At 41.9% G+C, this 20,774-nt stretch overlaps 1 pseudogene; it reads left to right on the top strand.

The window, feature by feature from the left end:
* Positions 1–9,443: 9,443 nt before the first annotated feature.
* LOC147380309 (keratin-associated protein 13-4-like) lies at positions 9,444–10,052 on the top strand (annotated as a pseudogene).
* The last annotated feature ends 10,722 nt before the right edge of the window (positions 10,053–20,774 follow it).

Below are 20,774 nucleotides of genomic sequence, written 5' to 3'. Positions count from 1 at the left end.
GACTGAGCGACTGAACTGAACTGAACTGAACTGAATATTTCAGTGTATATATGTACCACTTCTTCATCCATTCCTCTGTCATCAGTGGACATCTAGGTTGCTCCCATAAGGCATGGATCCTTTGGATAAGGCCCTTTCCTAGTTCCCTCCTCATCCTCACCATCGGAGAAGGCAATGGCACCCCACTCCAGCACTCTTGCCTGGAAAATCCCATGGACGGAGGAGTCTGGTGAGCTGCTGTCCAAGGGGTCGCTAAGAGTCAGACACGACTGAACGACTGCACTTTCACTTTTCACATTCATGCATTGGAGAAGGAAACGGCAACCCACTCCTGTGTTCGTGCCTGGAGAATCCCAGGGATGGGGGAGCCTGGTGGGCTGCCGTCTGTGGTGTCGCACAGAGTTGGACACGACTGAAGCGACTTAGCAGCAGCATCCTCACCATCCAGGACACGCCTTGTCCTCTAATATGTGCTTGCTGAATCGACTTGAAATGAATCTCTTTAGGTTCAAATGCCATGCTAGTATATTAAGAAAGTTGTACAAGATGGTTTAGTTTAACAAATGGGTTTTTTAGCATCTATTGCTTAAAAAAATAGCTAATCTATATTTAGCAAGTTTTTTAACATCTGAAATAGCACTGGGCACTATTTAAATGGTGGTCATTTCCAAATTAAATTACAACCCCCCAAAATAAATAATATAGATACAGATATAGATATATAATATGTGATAATGAGATGCTTAAGATCTAGGAGGACCATCTAACTTGACCGCCCTCTAATGCTGGATACTTTTGATTGCTTTTGTTTATTTACAATGCATTAATAATGACTTTGTTAAACTCCCAGTTTTCTTTAAACTTTACTGGCTATTCCTTCTCAGTCTTTTGTGGGCTGCCTTTAAACTTTGCCAATTCTTTAAATGTAAGTTTTTCTCAGGGTTCCATCTGAGATTCCCTTCTCATTTTACACATATTTCTGAGTTTTAATAATCATTTTTATGGAAGACAGCCACTCACTGTAGTTAAGAATACAGGCTATTGAATCACACTGTCAGGGTCTGAACCTGGGGACCCACTCTAACTCCTATGTGACCCTTCAATCCATCACACTGCCGCCAGAGTCATTTCCTTAGGAGGCAAATTTAATCTAGTTATGTCCATATTTATAACCTATCTGTGGCTTCTCATTGTTACAGGTCTCCATTCTCTTGTCTAAGCCAAGGGGGACGGAAGATTTTTGAAATCCAGTTTTTCAGATTTTAGAATGATAATAGAATGCATAAACTGTATGTAATATTGTGAAAGCACCCTATAATCAAACATATTGATCTATTCCTGAGGCACAATATATCTACACTAAGAAGAGAAAGAAAAAGAAGATGCACAAATACCATTCATTTGATCACATCATTCCATCCAGAGAATAGATAATGCCTTTTGTCACCACCAAATTAGTTTTAAGGGAAGTTTTTGATTTTCAGAGTATTTTGGACCTTTGAAGAATGTCCAGGAGCCGCTTGTCATCTAGTTCCTGTCTGTCTCCAGCCTCACCTTTCATCTCTTCTCTTCTGATACTCACTGTGGATGCTGAGCTTGAAATAAGACCTTCTCACCTAACTTTTTTGCTTTCAACCTTAAGCTGCATGGAAGCAATCTGGTATCTTTTGAAGATTCAAATTAGGGCATGGAGATACCAAGTATGAGATAATTGGGGGTCAAATCATAGGATGACTCGGATCAAAGACTTCAGAAATTGAATTTGAGTTTGAAAAGGCCAATATAGACTTTAGAAAAAGCATTCTGATAAATGTATAGGACATGGACCTCACTAGTCTCTCGGATGGTAAAGAATCTGCCTGCAACAACAGATAGGACATAGGCAAGACCAGAGACTCTGGGGACCACCTGCAATAACAGATAAAATGGCTGAATTATGGCAAAATAGAAAAACAAAGGTTTTATCATTTTTCAGATTTAAAAATAGCAAGGTATGCTTATCAAGACATAGGAAATGAGGAAAAGGAAGGTCATACATGTCTCCCAGACCCTGCTTAGAGGGTACACAATAACTACAGTAGTGTGCAAAGGAATTAGAAGCTGGTCTAGTTTAGAAGGCTTAAGAGAGCAGTTGAGCTTCTTTGGGTTTCCTGTTTTGTGAATCACCCAAGGGGATATGAGGATCAAGCAAAATTATGGATTTAGAGAGACAGACAAAAGATGGGTGATGATAAAACCATCAAGTCCCTGATATATCCATTGTGTTCATGCTTAGTTGTGTCCGACTCTTTTCGACCCCATGGAATGAAGTTCTTCAGGCTATTCTGTCCATGGGGTTTTCCAGGCAAGAATGCTGGAGTGGGTAACCATTCCCTTCTCCAAGGGATCTTCCCAACCCAGGGATTGAAGCTGCATCTGTTGTATCTCCTGCATTGGCAGACAGATTGTTTACCACTGAACCACCTGGGAAGTCCTAATTTATCCACTAAGTAAATATTTATGGGGAAACAACTATGTAACTTTGATTGTTCTTAAGCTGAGTATTCACTGTTGAACAAGAAAGAATGTAGTTATTGTCTCTCCCAAGAGATAACAGTCAGAGATGTGCCACTAACAGTGGGTCGTACTCACAGATGTAGAGAATGAATTTATGGATCCCAGTGGGGAAGGATGGGGGAAAGGATTGTTAGGGAGTTGGGGATGGATGCATACACTTTATTATATTTAAAATGGATAACCAACAAGGAACTACTGTATAGCATATGGAACTCTGCTCAAAGTTATGTGGCAGCTTGGATGGGAGGGGAATTTCGGAGAGAATGGATACTTTTATAAGCTGATAAAGAATCCACCTGCAATGCAGGAAACCCCAGTTCGATTCCTGGGTCAGGAAGATCTGCTGGAGAAGGGAAAGCCTATGCAGTCCAGTATTTTGGGGCTTCCCTTGTGACTCAGCTGGTAAAGAAACAGCCTGCAATGTGGGAGACCTGGATTCAATCCCTGGATTGGGAAGATCCCCTGGAGAAGGGATCCCACTCCAGTATTCTGGCCTGGAGAATTCCATGGACTGTATAGTCCATGGGGTGACAAAAAGTCGGACAAGACTGAGCGACTTTCACTTTCAATTTCTGTATGCCTGGCTGAGTCCCTTGCTGTTAACCCAAAACTATCACAACATTGTTAATTGGCTATACTCCAATAGAAAGTAGAAGTAAAGAATAAAAGAGTGGGTTATAGACCAGGTGAATCAATGGTGTTACCAAGCCTATAATTTAGTTAAGCTGATACTTTTAATTATGCCAGAGTTCTTCATGAAGGAACTAATGCACTAATTTACTTGATACACATTATTTATCTCACGGCAGCCGGTAACAGACTCTCACAGGATGGTTCATTAAGGTTACACTGCTCTAGCTTAGAGGACAATGTACAAAATAAATATATAAAAATATATTTAAAAATAACTATTATAAAAATAATAAAATTAATTATAGGGATGATAGTGATCATAACAGGGGAACCTAATTTATCCTGGGATAAAGTGGTTAAGTAGTGAGGAAAGGCTTAATTATCTTAATTATCCAGATGAAGAAAGAATATTCAAGGTAGAGGAAAGAGCAAGTCCCAGTAGGGAAAAACTTGAGCTGTGTTAATTGCAGGGCAGAGACAGTGTGTTTGGAAGAGAGGAGGAGTAAGGTGTGAAGATGAGGTTAGAGACAGGGGCAGAGACAGGTTAAGGCAACCTTGCAAGTCAAGTAGAGGATGTGTGTTTTATTGGACATGTGTTAGAAAGCAATGGGAAAGCTTTCATTGGGACAGTGATAGGGCCAGTTTTTTTGTTTCAGAAGATTGATCAGACAGGGATAGAAAGAAAAGATTGGAGGAGACATTTTCTTTTTGAAAATAAAATAAGCCACGTTGAGCTGATCTCAGGTGACCTTGGCTTGTAACAGCTTGAAGCACAGCTTTGGTTTCCGGCCAGAGACAGAAGTCAAGATCAAGGCGGGGGGAACGCTGAATCCTAGCCGCTAAACCACCAGGGACCAGGGATCAGTGACCAGTGACAAGGCCCTGGCCTGCCAGCTGTGTTGAAATGAATTTCCACATAGAGATGGGAAATAGTGAAACAACTATTTATTAAGAAAGAGAGTACATGTAGATAGACACATGGGCTGACTCAGAAGATCGCACCCTCATGGTAGTTTGAAACACCAATGTGGGGCATTTCTTCTGGGCTCCCTTTGACCAGTCATCTTGCTTTGCCTGGTTCTGAATCCATATTTGCTTTATCTTAAGGTCTCCTGTGTGTGCACATGCATCTCTGAGCCATGGTGGATTCTAGCAAAGAGGCCAATAGTTAGTTTCCATCACTTACTATGAGGTGAGGCCCACCACTCTTTAGATCTCCAAGGAGCCCTTCTGTGCATTTGTAGTTGAAAAAGTCTCCTTCTCCCTGAGAATGAGGACTATGTGGTCTTTCATCTCTTCTTTGGGCAGGAATTTCTATTATGGAATTTCTTTCCACAGGTGAGAAACTGGTCAGTCTGGAGTCCATTTATCTCCTGCCTCAGAATCTTTCAGTAGTTCCACCAAGAGAGGAGATTTCCTTGCTCTAGAATAATGGTTCTGCACCAGAACTGCTTAGCCCTCAAGCAATTTTTGGAGACATTGTTAACTGTTATAGTGTGTGTGTGTGTGTGTGTGTGTGTGTGTGTGCGTGCGTGTGTGCGCGCGCGCATGCGCACAATAGACATCTAGTGGCTAGAACCAAGGACACTGCCAAATACCTCCTAAATGAACAGGATACTCCCCACAACAAAATGAGATCCAGTTCAAGATGTCAGTGATGACAAGGTTGAGAAGCTCTAGATTAGAAAGAAGACAGTAAGATGACTGGGGAAATTTATGATAAACTTGGAAGACAGAATGGGTAGTATTTAGAGAAGACACATATATTAAGAGGATTCCACGGTTTCTGAGTTTAACTACTATGTGGTTCAAAATGCTGCTTACTCAGATGAGAAAAAGTATTTTTTATTCTTCCCTAGGGAAGAGAAAAAGTTCAACTTTATACACATACAATTTTGACAGTCTTATTAAATCTCCAAGTGGAAATGACTAGTGACTGGATATCTGGGTCTAGAATTTGAATTAAAAAGATATTTGTGCTGGAAATATACATTTGATGTAGACTATGGATAGTATTTTAAGGCATAATGGCAAAGTGTCTTCCCCACAGATAGAACCAGCGATGAGATCAGTGCCAAGCCTCAAGAAACATTATATACAGGAAACCAAACTAAGGACAAATTGAACTAGGGGAAAGTTAGATAGAAAATCAGGAGTGTGCTGCGGCAGAAGTACGTAGACGAACATATTTCAAGATCAGGGACACAGTTACCTAGGTTGAATGTAGTTAAATATTTACATCATTTCAGTTCAGTTCAGTTCAGTTGCTCAGTCATGTCCGACTCTCTGCAACCCCATGAATTGCAGCACGCCAGGCCTCCCTGTCCATCACCAACTCCCGGAGTTCACTCAATCTCACATCCACTGAGTCGGTGATGCCATCCAGCCATCTCATCCTCTGTTGTCCCCTTCTCCTCCTGGCCCCAATCCCTCCCAGCATCAGAGTCTTCTCCAATGAGTCAACTCTTCGCATGAGGTGGCCAAAGTACTGGAGTTTCAGCTTTAGCATCATTCTTTCCAAAGAACACCCAGGACTGATCTCCTTTAGAATGGACTGGTTGGATCTCCTTGCAGTCCAAGGGACTCTCAAGAGTCTTCTCCAACACCACAGTTCAAAAGCATCAATTCTTCAGTGCTCAGCTTTCTTCACAGTCCAACTCTCCCATCCATACATGACCACAGGAAAAACCATAGCCTTGACTAGATGGACCTTTGTTGACAAAGTAATGTCTCTGCTTTTTAATATGCTATCTAGGTTGGTCATAACTTTCCTTCCAAGGAGTAAGCGTCCTTTAATTACATTTGCATAAGATCATCCTAAAACTGTCCACATTTAGTAGCATAAAGGCCACTGCTGACCACGCTAGTGAAATTTCAGGAGAATGTTAAACCAGAGAAAAACAGTATGTTTATTGAAAAGGCCGTAAGAATTTAGATAGTTGACAAACTGATCACACAAATCTTTATAGAGAATTTGGTCCTCAAAAACAGAAAAGCTATATAATCATGAAAGAAATGACACTAAGATTTTTTAATTGAAGAGGTTGACTATATGTGAAGTCTGAGAAAACAGAACGATTAGAATGGGTTGGACAGAGAAGCTTTTGGAGAGAGAAAGGAATAGTTACTGATCAAGGCCACAAAGTCAACTTTTCTTGGGTTGGAGGTGAGGGACAGAGATCTAGGGTCACCTCAAGTACTAAACTGGTTATTATTAACTTGGGGATTATATTTAATTATGAAAGAAATGTTTATATTCACTCAATGTTATATTAAAGTTAACTTCTAAAAGATAAGCAATCACTGTCATACAAGGATTTATGCAGAGTGGTTTAGTCACTAAGTTGTGTCTGACTTTTTCTGACCCTAAGGATTGTAGCCCACCAGGCTTCTCTGTCCTTGGAGTTTCCCAGGCAAGATTACTGGAGTGGGTTGCCATTTCCTTCTCCAGGGAATCTTCCCAATCCAGAGTTCAAATGTGCATCTCCTGCATTGCAGGGGGATCCTCTACCACTGAGCCATCCTGTGAAAATAAAAAGTTAAGGACTTGATATATTCCTTCATTTTGTAAATTATTTAGAGCACCCACAGTGTGCCAGATGCTGGTTCAAAGAAAATTAAACCCTTTGCAGATCCTGAGGAACTTCAGGGTATTCCACTCTTACAAAACATGTGCCTGTTCAGCAAGTTCAAGTGACTGAAATCTTAGTCTGCATGATTCATCTCAAAAGACATCTCTTTTAACTCCTCCATGTTGTGTGTGTGTGTGTGTGCATGTGTGTGTGTGTTTATGTATGTTTGATCACCCAAATTGATAATTGGTAAGATACTAAGAGCCTTATTGTAGAAGAATTTTAAACAGTTGAGACGAACACCTCTCAAATATGAGGAATTTGATTTCAGGTTTGAGGAATGAGAAAGATTTGAGGAAGTGAGCAAGACATTTGGCAGAAATTTGTAAATAAAACAAAGGGCAAACAATTCCACTGGTGCCATATAAGCAAATACTAGAGGAGGCTAGAGAAAACAATCATTGGGAAACAAATATAAAAGATCAAATTACATAAATGGCTTTTTTGTTTTCCAATTTCTAGAAGATGCTTTAAGACAGGAGGTGGATATACAATAAATGGAAAAAAAAAAAGATTTCTCTAATTCCAAGACTTTCTTTCTACCATTGATTTTTATAGTGATAGGATAATTTTAACTACTTAAAACGGAGGTAATGTTTTGCTTCTTTATATTTCTAGAAGGCTGAGACAAAGGGAAGCTCAGCAGGGAGTGAAATGAATCACTGTCTAAGGTGTCTCATTTCTCACTCCCGACTGAGTTGGCAAAGGTTAGAACACTATTAAAATTCAAGCTTTTGCAAATGTATTTCATTGGTAGTCAACTCACTCACGGTATATCAGTTTTTAGCAATTATTCTCAGTGATAGTCTACATGACTGCCAAAGAATCTCTGCCTCAAGTGGAAAAAGAATTCAATAATTCCATACAGGATCAAGCATGAATTATTTAATGATGATAAGGTAAATGAGAAGACAAATAGAAGAATAGTTTGAAATAACCATCTCCATGGTAACTTTGAATGCTGAAAAAAATAACTAAAATAATTAAGAAACTTTTTTTTTTTTTTTGGTGGCTGTATTTGGTTTCTAATAAAATAGGTAAGCTCCAAAATCACTGCAGATGGTGACTGCAGCCATGAAATTAAAAGACACTTACTCCTTGGAAGGAAAGTTATGACGAACCTAGATAGCATATTCAAAAGCAGAAACATTACTTTGCCAACAAAGGTCCGTCTAGTCAAGGCTATAGTTTTTCCTGTGGTCATGTATGGATGGGAGAGTTGGACTGTGAAGAAGGCTGAGCACTGAAGAATTGATGCTTTTGAACTGTGGTGTTGGAGAATACTCTTGAGAGTCCCTTGGACTGCAAGGACATCCAACCAGTCCATTCTGAAGGAGATCAGCCCTGGGATTTCTTTGGAAGGAATGATGCTAAAGCTGAAACTCCAGTACTTTGGCCACCTCATGCGAAGAGTTGACTCATTGGAAAAGACTCTGATGCTGGGAGGGATTGGGGCCAGGAGGAGAACGGAACGGCAGAGGATGAGATGGCTGGATGGCATCACTGACTCGATGGATGTGAGTCTGAGTGAACTCCGGGAGTTGGTGATGGACAGGGAGGCCTGGCTTGCTGCAATTCATGGGGTCGCAAAGAGTTGGACATGACTGAGTGACTGAACTGAACTGAACTGAGGTAAGAATATACAGGCAGGCACATCAGATAAAATGCAAGTATTATCACAGTGAAATGACTTCTTCATGTGAGTATTCCAGGAGACACACAGATTCGATCACTGAGTCAGGAAGATTCCCTGGAGGAGGAAATGGCAACCTACTCCAGTATCCTTGACTGGAAAATCCCATGGACAGAGGAGCCTGGTGGGCTACAGTCCATGAGGTTGCAAAGAAATGGACATGACTGAACAACTGAGCATGGGCATTCATTGTTTATGGATCCCTGGAGCTGAAAGGCTATGCTTCTGGAGTTGTCAGCACAACATTGCTGTTCCTGGTGGCTTTGGAGGCAGTCACATCTGGGTTATTAAACTGGTGACCATCTCCTAAGGTTGTTGCCAGGATTAGATGATCCCACAATCTGCCGTGTTTTACACATAGTAAGGGCTCCATAAAGCATATATAAATAGCCGAGAGATAACTGCGGACGACTGTTAGGAGTAATCATTTACACTCTCAGGCACAAAATCCCCACAGTCAAGCTCAGGGGCAGCGAGGGCACTGTCTGTATGCATCACAAACAACGTCTTTGAAGGCAAACAGCAACTTATTTCTGGAGAAAGAAAGAAAAGAGAGAGAAGCAGAGTGGCTTCTATAAACAAGAATAACTGAACTGCAATTAAGAAAACATACATGTGTTCAGTGATAATTATAGCCTAGGTTAATTAGCCATTTTCATGACAAGACTTGTACAAGGAGGAGGAGGAGGAGGGTCTGCATCACACCCAACGGAGTGAAGATATATCAGTTCAGTTCCGTTCAGTCACTCAGTCATGTCCAACTCTGTGACCCCATGGATTGTAGCACGTCAAGCTTCCGTGTCCATCACCAACTCCTGGAGCTTGCTCAAACTCATGTCCATTGAGTTGGTGATGCCATTCCACCATTTCATCCTCTGTTGTCCCCTTCTCCTCCCAAGAAGATATTTATTTATATATAAACATGCCTGGGAGAAGCCAAGGATATCAGAGCATCTTTTCACAGTAATTCAGCTGAAATCACATCACTTCTACAACTGCTGTTCTGGAAATTTTTCTTCCTGCTCCCTTGGGGACCATCTGTGCTACCAGGCTCCTCCTGTGACTCCTCCTTCCTTAGCAACCTGGTCTACAGCACTGACTTCTGCTTTCCCAGCTCCTGCCAGCTGGACTCTTCTCTCAACAGTCAGGAGATGCACTATGAACCCATCTGGTGTAAGATGCCTTTCTACCACCCAAGGACCTCCACGCTCTGCAGTCCTTGCCAGTCAATTCACACTGGATCCCTGAGCCACAGGTTCAGCAGAGGCTACTGCTTGGGCTATGAATGTAGAATCTGCTACTCACTGGGCTTTGGATCCCATGGCTTCAGACCCTTGCTTAACGGAGTCTGTGGCTTCCCTTCCCTGAGCCACAGATCCCAATTCTACAACCCAATGTACGTGGCTTCTGGGAGCTGCCAAACTTCTTGTGATCAATCAACCTTCTATATCTGGCTTCTACTACTGTTCAGCTTCTTAAGGGTTCTAGACTGTGACTTCACAGTTATATCCTTCAAAGTGAATCTTGGCTATTATTAATATCTGGCCAGAGTCTATATTCTACTACCTAGATGAGGGATTATTTTGTTAAATCCTATTAATATTAAAATGATTCATCTCAGAGAGTACACATTCTGTTTTCTCCTATTTCCTCCCTCACTTCTCTAGTTAAAAATAGAACAAGAGGTCTCTTTTCCTTTCAAGTAAACTTATTTAAGCTGATATCAGTTCATAAATCTTACCATTCAATTTTTTTAAGAGGCTGTCTGTTGGGAATTACAAACCTCCTGTCGTTTGACTAAAAAGAAGTATTTAATTTATGGAGCAGACACCCTGGTTGGCAGAATTACCTGCTAATACAGAGTTGGTTCCTTGGAATTTGGAGCAAGTGGACTCAGAGCGTGGGCAGGAGATTATCCTAAGCTCTCTTGTGACCACCTTATCAGGACACCTTAACTTTGGTTAAACTAGTCATAGGTCTGAGTCAAGCAGAAAAGTTCAGGAGAAAGCAGTGATGCTTCAGCAAGTACTAGCTTGGCTGTTTTAAAGAACTGTCAAAATACTTTTATAGGACCCTTTTACAGATTTGCATTCTAGGTCAATTCAGTCGTGTCAAACTCTTTCTGACCCCATGAACAGTAGTCTGCCAGGTTTCTTTGTCCATGGAATTCTCCAGGCAAGAATGCTGGAGTGGGTAGCTATGTCCTCTTACAGGGGATCTTCCAGAAGCAGGGATTGAACCTGAGTCTCTCATGTCCCCTGTATTGGCAGGAGGGTTCTTTACTACTTTTATAGACTTCAGTTCAGTTCAGTTCAGTCACTCAGTTGTGTCCGACTCTTTGCAACCCCATGATCCACAGCACACCAAGCCTCCCTGTCCATCATCAACTCCCGGAGTTTACCCAAACCCATGTCCATTGAGTCAGTGATGCCATCCAACCATCTCATCCTCTGTCATCCCCTTCTCCTCCTGCCCTCAATCTTTCCCAGCATCAGAGTCTTTTCCAATGAGTCAGCTCTTCGCATCAGGTGGCCTTATGTAAGCTCTAATGAAATTCTGAGGTCATGATATTAACTGACAGCAGTAACCCAGGTAATGAAACAAATATCTTAAGTATGGATGAAATTAACCACAGATTCATCTTATTGCAATAAAAAGATTAGAATTTCTGAGTCATGTTGATGCTCAGACTTCATTCTCTCTTCTATTTGGTCAGTATAAGGCCAGCTGTTTCACAGAAATCTCCTGACAACTTCTGGAAACATGGCAGCATCATGAGTAGGAAATACTAGCTGAGAGGGAGGACTTGATATCTTGGGCTTATATTTGGATATGATAACAGAAACTTTACTAAGTTTTCTTGTTTCATGAAATGCATACATCTATATTTGAAATACCTAATTGGGAATAAAATATTGATATCTAGATGGATGTGGGTAACATATTGTTCATTGGCCTCGTAGCTGTTTTCCTCTCCTCTCTTCTTCCCACAAGAACTGAATTTTGCTTGTGTATCCTGTTTTATCCACCTATTCTTTTATATTAACATAGCTATGGCCCAGGTTTCAGGACTGAATCTGGCAATCCCAGTTCCTACTGAAACGAAATGGTTCAGAATGGAGCATGTGGTCTGACTTAAGCCAATGAGAAACAGGGAGTAATCTTAAGAGATGTTTTTGGTTAAAATCTTCTTACGGAGTTTTTTGAAGACAGCATGTCTCCATTTTATCACATCATATGTGGAAAGCTGCATCCATCTTGCATATGGCCTGAGAACTAAACCATTGTGTGAAAGAGGGTAAAACCAACAGGAATGCTGAGGAACAGAGCCTGGACCATCTTACTTTTGGACTTTGGTCGTGAGCTAATACATGTTATTATATAAGCCATGCTGAATTACAATTTCAGCTGCTTGTAACTAAAGTTTTCCTAAATGAGACAGTCCTTTAAAACCTAAAACGATCTCCTTCTCAATGAAAAAATTAAAAAAAGTGAAGGGGAAAGTATTAGTCCCTGAGTCGTGCCTGACTCTTCATGACCCCATGGACTGAAGCCCACCAGGTTACATACTGTCCAGGGTATTTTCCAGGCAAGAATATTGGAGTGGTAGCCATTCCCTTCTCCAAGGGATCTTCCCAACCCAGGGATCGAACCCAGGTCTCCTGCATTGCAGGTGGATTCTTTACTGGCTATAAAGACTCCTTAATATAATATTAAAGACCATTTGCAACCCACTCTGCACTCTCCCATTTTCTCTTCTCATCACACTCCATAAACATACACTCCACCAACATATACTCCATCGATGCCAACTACTCACATTTCCGGGAACACATGGTACAGATCTGAGTGCCTACATGGTCTAATATTTCTAAAATCAATGCTACATCTCTCTTAACCTTCAAAACCCATGAAAACGCTATCTCTTCTCTCATTTCTTTTAAATAGACTACAAAATCAATAGAGTTGCTAGCATTATACATGCTTATATTTTGCTAATTACAAAGTCACTAGTTTTAATATTTCATTTTAACTATTATTTTGTTTAGTACTTACACTTATATTTTCAATATATACAATAGGATTTGGTCTAACAAAATTTTGTAAGTAGTAAAGACTCAGTAAAAGTTAATTTAATGAATGAACTAATGAGATGAGGGTGACAGTCTGAAGAATATATTATGTCAGTGACAACAAGCATGTATTCATTTTTGCTGCTGCTGCTGCTAAGTCACTTCAGTTATGTCCGACTCTGTGTGACCCCATAGATGGCAGCCCACCAGGCTCCCCCATCCCTGGGATTCTCCAGGCAAGAACACTGGAGTAGGTTGCCATTTCCTTCTCCAATGCATGAAAGTGAAAAGTGAAAGTGAAGTCACGCAGTCATGTCTGACCCTCAGCGACTGCTAGTTAAACTCTATTTAGGTAAGTTACTCGTTATCAAAGTCTTCAATACTTTGTTCATCATTATCATCAGAAATGATTTAGCACCATCTCAATGGCATATTACCATGAATTCATTACCCAAAGGATAACTGGAAGAACTCAAAAGCAAATTCACATTTTTGGATTGCACAAAGGCAGAAAAATAACTTCACCGTATGCTAACCTCAGAGGAAGGCCAGAGGAAGAACATCTGAGGATAGGAACAAAAGCAATTGCATAATTACTGTAATAAACTGTAACACTTTCACATCCAAGACATAATGAACAAAGGGGTGGAAAATATGAAAGTTAACATTTATACACTTAAGACACTCTGGTTCATTCTTTTTTTTTTTTTTAATTACTCCTCATTAAAGTTTTCATAGACACTGTGTAATCATCTAACTTTTCTCTTTTTTAAATTTGTTCTCTTTCTAGCTCTTTGAATCAAAATCTGATGTAATTGAATTGTGAATGGCTAAGAATTATTCCAGGAAGCAAAACTATTTAGAAATAGTTTCAGAGAAGAAAGCCTGTTATGTGTGAATCCTTTTATGATCATATTCTAAGAGAATCTATTTATCATTAGAAACAGAGAGTGTTGGTGAAAGATTATTTCCATATTGCACATAGGATCAATATTATGTTTGCTGCTGCTGCTGCTAAGTCACTTCAGTAATGTCCGACTCTGTGTGACCCCATAGACGGCCTGCCACCAGGCTCCCCCATCTCTGGGATTCTCCAGGCAAGAACATTGTAGTGGGTTGCCAGTTCCTTCTCCAACGCATGAAAGTGAAAAGTGAAAGTGAAGTCGCTCAGTCATGTCCAACTCTTAGTGACCCCATGGACTGCTGCCTACCAGGCTCCTCCATCCATGGGATTTTCCAGGCAAGGGTACTGGAGTAGGGTGCCATTGCCTTCTCCAATGCATGAAAGTGAAAAGTGAAAGTGAAGTCGCCCAGTCATGTCTGACACCTAGCAACCTCATGGACTGCAGCCTACGATGCTCCTCTGTCCATGGAATTTTCCAGGCAAGAGTACTGGAGTGGGTTGCCATTTCCTTCTCCAGAGGATATTCCTGACCCAGGGATCGAACCCAGGTCTCCCACACTGTAGGCAGATACTTTACCGTCTGAGCCACGAGGGAAGTCCCATATTCGTGTCATAATTTTGAATATTCCAGAGCCTAAAATTTTACCATGTCCATTTCATTGCCTGAGGAGGTTTACATGGTACTTGACTTAGTTTGCAGAAAGTGATATCTAAAGGAGCTGGGCACAGCTTAGCAACTCAACAATAACAATATCTAAAGGAAGCAGATCATTCTCCTTAACACACTCTTCTGAGGTGGATTCATGCATACAAGGGAAGCCCTGACTCAGTCAGTAAAGAATCTGCCTGTAGTGCAGGAGACCCGGGTTTGATCCCATGGTGGGAAAGATCCCCTGGAGAAGGAAATGGCAACCCACTCCAATCCCATGGACAGAGGAGCTTGTTGAGCTGCAGTCCAAGAGGTCACAAAGAGTCGGCCATGACTGAGCAACTAACACTTTATTTCTTTCTTCATCTGTTTCTGTCCAGAGAAGCAAACTTTTTATTTACTTGCAGTCCAGTTCAGTTCAGTTGCTCAGTCATGTCCGACGCTTTGCCACCCCATGAACCGCAGCACCCCAGGCCCCACTGTTCACCACCAACTCCTAGAGTTTACCCAAACTCACGTCCATTGAGTCGGTGATGCCATCCAACCATCTCAACCTCTGTCGTCCCCTTCTCCTCCTGCCCCCAATCCCTCCCAGAATCAGGATCTTTTCAAATGAGTCAGCTCTTCGCATCAAGTTTCAGCTTCAACATCAGTCCTTCCAATGAACACCCAGCACTGATCTCCTTTAGGATGGACTGGTTGGATCTCCTTGCTGTCCAAGGGACTGTCAAGAGTCTTCTCCATCACCACAGTTCAAAAGCATCAATTCTTTGGTGCTCAGCTTTCTTTATAGTCCGGCTCTCACATCCATACATGACTACTGGAAAAACCATAGCCTTGACTAGATGGACCTTTGTTGACAAAGTAATGTCTCTGCTTTTTAATACACTGTCTATGTTGGTCATAACTTTTCTTCCAAGGAGTAAGTGTCTTTTAATTTCATGGCTGAAATCACCATTTACAGTGATTTTGGAGACCTCAAAAATAAAGTCAGCCACTATTTCCACTGTTTCTCCATCTATTTGCTATGAAGTGATGAGACCGAATGCCATGATCTTAGTTTTCTGAATGTTGAGCTTCAAGCCAACTTTTTCACTCTCCTCTTTCACTTTCATCAAAAGGCTCTTTAGTTTTTCTTCACTTTCTGCCCTAAAGGTGGTGTCATCTGCATATCTGAGGTTTTTGTTATCTCAAATATAACAGAACTACTAATTTATAGCTTCTCTAGGCCCTCTTGCGCCTGCGCAGCCACTGCTCCTTGGACATGGGGTTGGTCCTCCCAGCTGCTGCCCCTGGTCTCGGGCATGGGGTGGCTCCGCCCAGCCGCTGCCCCAACCTCAGACGCGGGGTAGCTCCTCTCAGCTGCTGCCCCTGACCTCGGACTTGGTAGCTCTTCTCTGCTGTTCCTGCGCCGTTGCAGCCTGGCACTCTCCGCCACTGCCCCTGACCTCAGATGCAGGGTAGCCCCTCTTGGCCGCTGCGCTTCGGGCATGGGGTCCTCCCAGCTTCTGCCCCTGACCTCGGAAGTGGGGTAGCTCCTCTTGGCCGCACTACTGCGTCGGTTGCAGCCACCGCCACACTTAGTGGGCCACAAGAGGGCCTAGAGAAGCTATCCCACGTTGAAGGTCAGGAAGGGTGGTGGTGAGGAGATACCTCTCGTCAAAGGTAAGGAGCAGCAGCTGTACTTTGCTGCTCCAGCAGCTGTGAAGAGATACCCCACGCCCAAGGTAAGAGAAACCCAAGTAAGATGGTAGGTGTTGCAAGAGGGCATCAGAGGGCAGACACCCTGAAACCATACTCACAGAAAACTAGTCAATATAATCACACTAGGACCACAGTCTTGTCTAACTCAATGAAACTAAGCCATGCCTGTGGGACAACCCAAGATGGGTGGGTCATGGTGGAGAGATCTGACAGAATGTGGTCCACTGGAGAAGGGAATGGCAAACCACTTCAGTATTCTTGCCTTGAGAACCCCATGAACAGTATGAAAAGGTAAAATGATAGGATACTCCCCAGGTCAGTAGGTGCCCAATATGCTACTGGAGATCAGTGGAGAAATAACTCCAGAAAGAATGAAGGGATGGAGCCAAAACAAAACAATACCCAGCTGTGGATGTGACTGATGATAGAAGCAAGGTCCAATGCTGTAAGGAGAAATATTGCACAGGAACCTGGAATGTCAGGTCCATGAATCAAGGCAAATTGGAAGTGGTCAAACAGGAGATGGCAAGAGTGAATGTCGACATTCTAGGAATCAGCGAACTCAAATGGACTGGAATGGGTGAATTTAACTCAGATGACCATTATATCTATACTGCGGGCAGGAATCCCTCAGAAGAAATGGAGTAGCCATCATGGTCAACAAAAGAGTCCAAAATGCAGTACTTGGATGCAATCTCAAAAACCACAGAATGATCTCTGTTCCTTTCCAAGGCAAACCATTCAATATCACAGTAATCCAAGTCTATGCCCCAACCAGTAACACTGAAGAAGCTGAAGTTGAATGATTCTATGAAGACCTACAAGACCTTTTAGAACTAACATCCCAAAAAAGATATCCTTTTCATTATAGGGGACTGGAATGTAAAAGTAGGAAGTCAAGAAACACCTGGAGTAACAGGCAAATTTGGCCTTTGAATACAGAATGAAGCAGGGCAAAGACTAATAGAGTTTTGCCAAGAGAATGCACTGGTCATAGCAAACACCCACTTCCAACAACACAAGAGAAGACTCTACACATGGACATCACAGATAGTCAACACCAAAATCAGATTGATTATATTCTTTGCAGCCAAAGATGGAGAAGCTCTACACAGTCAACAAAAACAAGACCAGGAGCTGACTGTGGCTCAGATCATGAACTTCTTATTGCCAAATTCAGACTGAAATTTAAGAAAGCAGGGAAAACCACTAGACCATTCAGGTATGACCTAAATCAAATCCCTTAGGATTATACAGTGGAAGCGAGAAATAGATTTAAGGGCCTAGATCTGATAGATAGAGTGCCTGATGAACTATGGAATGAGGTTCGTGACATTGCACAGGAGACAGGGATCAAGACCATCCCCATGGGAAAGGAATGCAAAAAAGCAAAATGGCTGTCTAGGGAGGCCTTACAAACAGCTGTGAAAAGAAGAGAAGCAAAAAGCAAAGGAGAAAAGGAAAGATATAAGCATCTGAATGCAGAGTTCCAAAGAATAGCAAGAAGAGATAAGAAAGCCTTCCTCAGCGATCAATGCAAAGAAATAGAGGAAAACAACAGAATGGGAAAGACTAGAGATCTCTTCAAGAAAATTAGAGGGATGTACCAAGGGAACAATTCATGCAAAGATGGGCTCGATAAAGGACAGAAATGGTATGGACCTAACAGAAGCATAAGATATTAAGAAGAGGTAGCAAGAATACACAGAAGAACTGTACAAAAAAGATCTTCATGACCCAGAGAATCACGATGGTGTAATCACTCATCTAGAGCCAGGCATCCTGGAATGTGAAGTCAAGTGGGCCTTAGAAAGCATCACTACGAACAAAGCTAGTGGAGGTGATGGAATTCCAGTTGAGCTCTTTCAAATCCTGAAAGATGTGAAAGTGAAAAGTGAAAGCTTTGAAAGTGCTGCACTTGATATGCAAGCAAATTTGGAAAACTCAGCAGTGGCCACAGGACTGGAAAAGGTCAGTTTTCATTCCAATCCCAAAGAAAGGCAATGCCAAAGAATGCTCAAACTACCGCACAATTGCACTCATCTCACAAGCTAGTAAAGAAATGCTCAAAATTCTCCAAGCCAGGCTTGGAACAAAGCTAGTGGAGGTGATGGAATTCCAGTTGAGCTCTTTCAAATCCTGAAAGATGTGAAGTGAAAAGTGAAAGCTGTGAAAGTGCTGCACTCAATATGCCAGCAAAGTTGGAAAACTCAGCAGTGGCCACAGGACTGGAAAAGGTCAGTTTTCATTCCAATCCCAAAGAAAGGCAGTGCCAAAGAATGATCAAACTACCGCACAATTGCACTCATCTCACACGCTAGTAAAGTAATGCTCAAAATTCTCCAAGCCAGGCTTAAGCAATACGTGAACCGTGAACTTCCTGATGTTCAAGCTGGTTTTAGAAAAGGCAGAGGAACCAGAGATCAAATTGCCAACATCCGCTGGATCATGGGAAAAGCAAGAGAGTTCCAGAAAAACATCTATTTCTGCTTTATTGACTATGCCAAAGCCTTTGACTGTGTGGATCACAATAAACTGTGGAAAATTCTGAAAGAGATGGGAATACCAGACCACCCGACCTGCCTCTTGAGAAAATGTATGCAGGTCAGGAAGCAACAGTTAGAACTGGACATGAAACAACAGACTGGTTCCAAATAGGAAAAGGAGTACGTCAAGGCTGTATATTGTCACCCTGCTTATTTAACTTACATGCAGAGTACATCATGAGAAACGCTGGACTGGAAGAAACACAGGCTGGAATCAAGATTGCCGGGAGAAGTATCAATAACCTCAGATATGCAGATGACATCACCCTTATGGCAGAAAGTGAAGAGGAACTCAAAAGCCTCTTGATGAAAGTGAAAGTGGGGAGTGAAAAAGTTGGCTTAAAGCTCAACATTCAGAAAACGAAGATCATGGCATCCGGTCCCATCACTTCATGGCAAATAGATGGGGAAACAATGGAAACAGTGTCAGACTTTATTTTTGGGGGCTCCAAAATCACTGCAGATGGTGACTGCAGCCATGAAATTAAAAGACGCTTACTCCTTGGAAGAAAAGTTATGACCAACCTAGATAGCATATTCAAAAACAGAGACATTACTTTGCCAACAAAGTACTTTGCCATCTAGTCAAGGCTATGGTTTTTCCTGTGGTCATCTATGGATGTGAGAGTTGGACTGTGAAGAAGGCTGAGTGCCAAAAAATTGATGCTTTTGAACTGTGGTGTTGGAGAAGACTCTTGCGAGTCCCTTGGATCAAGGAGATCCAACCAGTCCATTCTGAAGGAGATCAGCCCTGGGATTTCTTTTGAGGCAATGATGCTGAAGCTGAAACTCCAGTACTTTGGCCACCTCATGCGAAGAGCTGACTCATTGGAAAAGACTCTGGTGCTGGGAGAGATTGGGGGCAGGAGGAGAAGGGGACGACAGAGGATGAGATGGCTGGATGGCATCACTGACTCAATGGACATGAGTCTGAGGGAACTCTGGGAGTTGGTGATGGACAGGGGGGCCTGGTGTGCTGTGATTCATGGGGTCACAAAGAGTCGGACACAACTGAGTGACTGAACTGAACTGAACTGAACTAATTTATAGTTGTGTATTTCCACCTACATGCATGGCATCTTGTGTTTGTTGGCTACGTTGTGCCTGAGTCTTTGTAACCCCTTGAGCTGCAGCATACCAGGTTTCCCTGTTCTTCAATATCTCTCGGAGTCTGCTCAAACTATGTCCACTGAGTGAATAATGCCATACAACTATCTCATCCTCTGTCATTTCCATCTCCTCCTGCCTTCAATCTTTCCTGACATCAGGGTCTTTTTCAATGAGTCAGCTCTTAGAATCAGGTCGCCAAAGTATTGGAGCTTCAGCTTCAGCATCAGTCCCTCCAATGAATATTCAGGGTTGATTTCCTTTAGAATTGAGTGGTTTGATCTCCTTGCAGTCTAAGGGACTCTCAAGAGCCTTCAGCACCACAGTTTGAAAGCATCAATTCTTTGGCACTCAGCCTTCTTTACAGTCCAACTCTCATATCCATACATGACTACTGGAAAAATCACAGCTTTGACTATACAGATCTTTGTTGGCAAAGTAATGCCTCTGCTTTTTAATAAGGCTGTCTATGTTTGTCATAGCTTTTCTTCCAGGGAGCAAACATCTTAATTTCATGGCTGCAGTCACTGTCCACAGTGATTTTGGAGGCCAAGAAAATAAAGTCTTTCATTGTTTCCACTTTTTCCCCATCTATTTGCCACGAAGTGATGGGACCAGGTGCCAAGTTCTTTACTTTTTGAATCTTAAGTTTTAAGCTAAGTTTTCACTCTCTTCCTTCACTGTAATCAAGATGCTCTTTAGTTCCTTTTCACTTTCTACCATAAGGGTGGTGTCATCTGCATAGCTGAGGTTATTGTTGTTTCTCCTGGCAATCTTGATTCCAGCTTGTGCTTCATCCAACCTGGCATTTTGCATGATGTACTCTGCATATAAGTTAAATAAGCAGGGTGACAATATGCAGCCTTGATGTTCTCCTCTCCCAATTTGGAACCAGTCTGTTGTTCCATGTCTGGTTCTAAATGTTGCTTCTTGACCTGCACACAGATTTCTCAGGAGGCAGGTAAGGTATTCTATTATTCCCATCTCTTTAAGAATTTCCCACAGTTTGTTGTGATCCACACAGTCAAAAGCTTTAATGTAGTCAATGAAACAGAAGCAGATTTTTTGCTGGAATTCTGTTGCTTTTTCTATGATCCAGCAGATGTTGGCAATTTGATCTCTGGTTCCTCTGCCTTTTCTAAATGCAGAAGGGTGACTTTCATTTGTAATTTTTGTTTACCTTGATACAGCTGTACCAGTGATTAGAAGTCTGATGTAGCAACATAATCAATATAAAAACAATATAAAAAACAATATTTTTTTGTACTCAACCTTAC

The sequence above is a fragment of the Bos grunniens genome, chromosome 1, assembly GCF_055505025.1.
Source record: "Bos grunniens cultivar Pamir isolate PY7600 chromosome 1, Bosgru_T2T1.0, whole genome shotgun sequence".
In the NCBI taxonomy this organism is placed as follows: domain Eukaryota; kingdom Metazoa; phylum Chordata; class Mammalia; order Artiodactyla; family Bovidae; genus Bos; species Bos grunniens.
The sequence above is the reverse complement of the archived record's forward strand: the minus strand, read 5'-3'. Positions and strand labels throughout refer to the sequence as shown.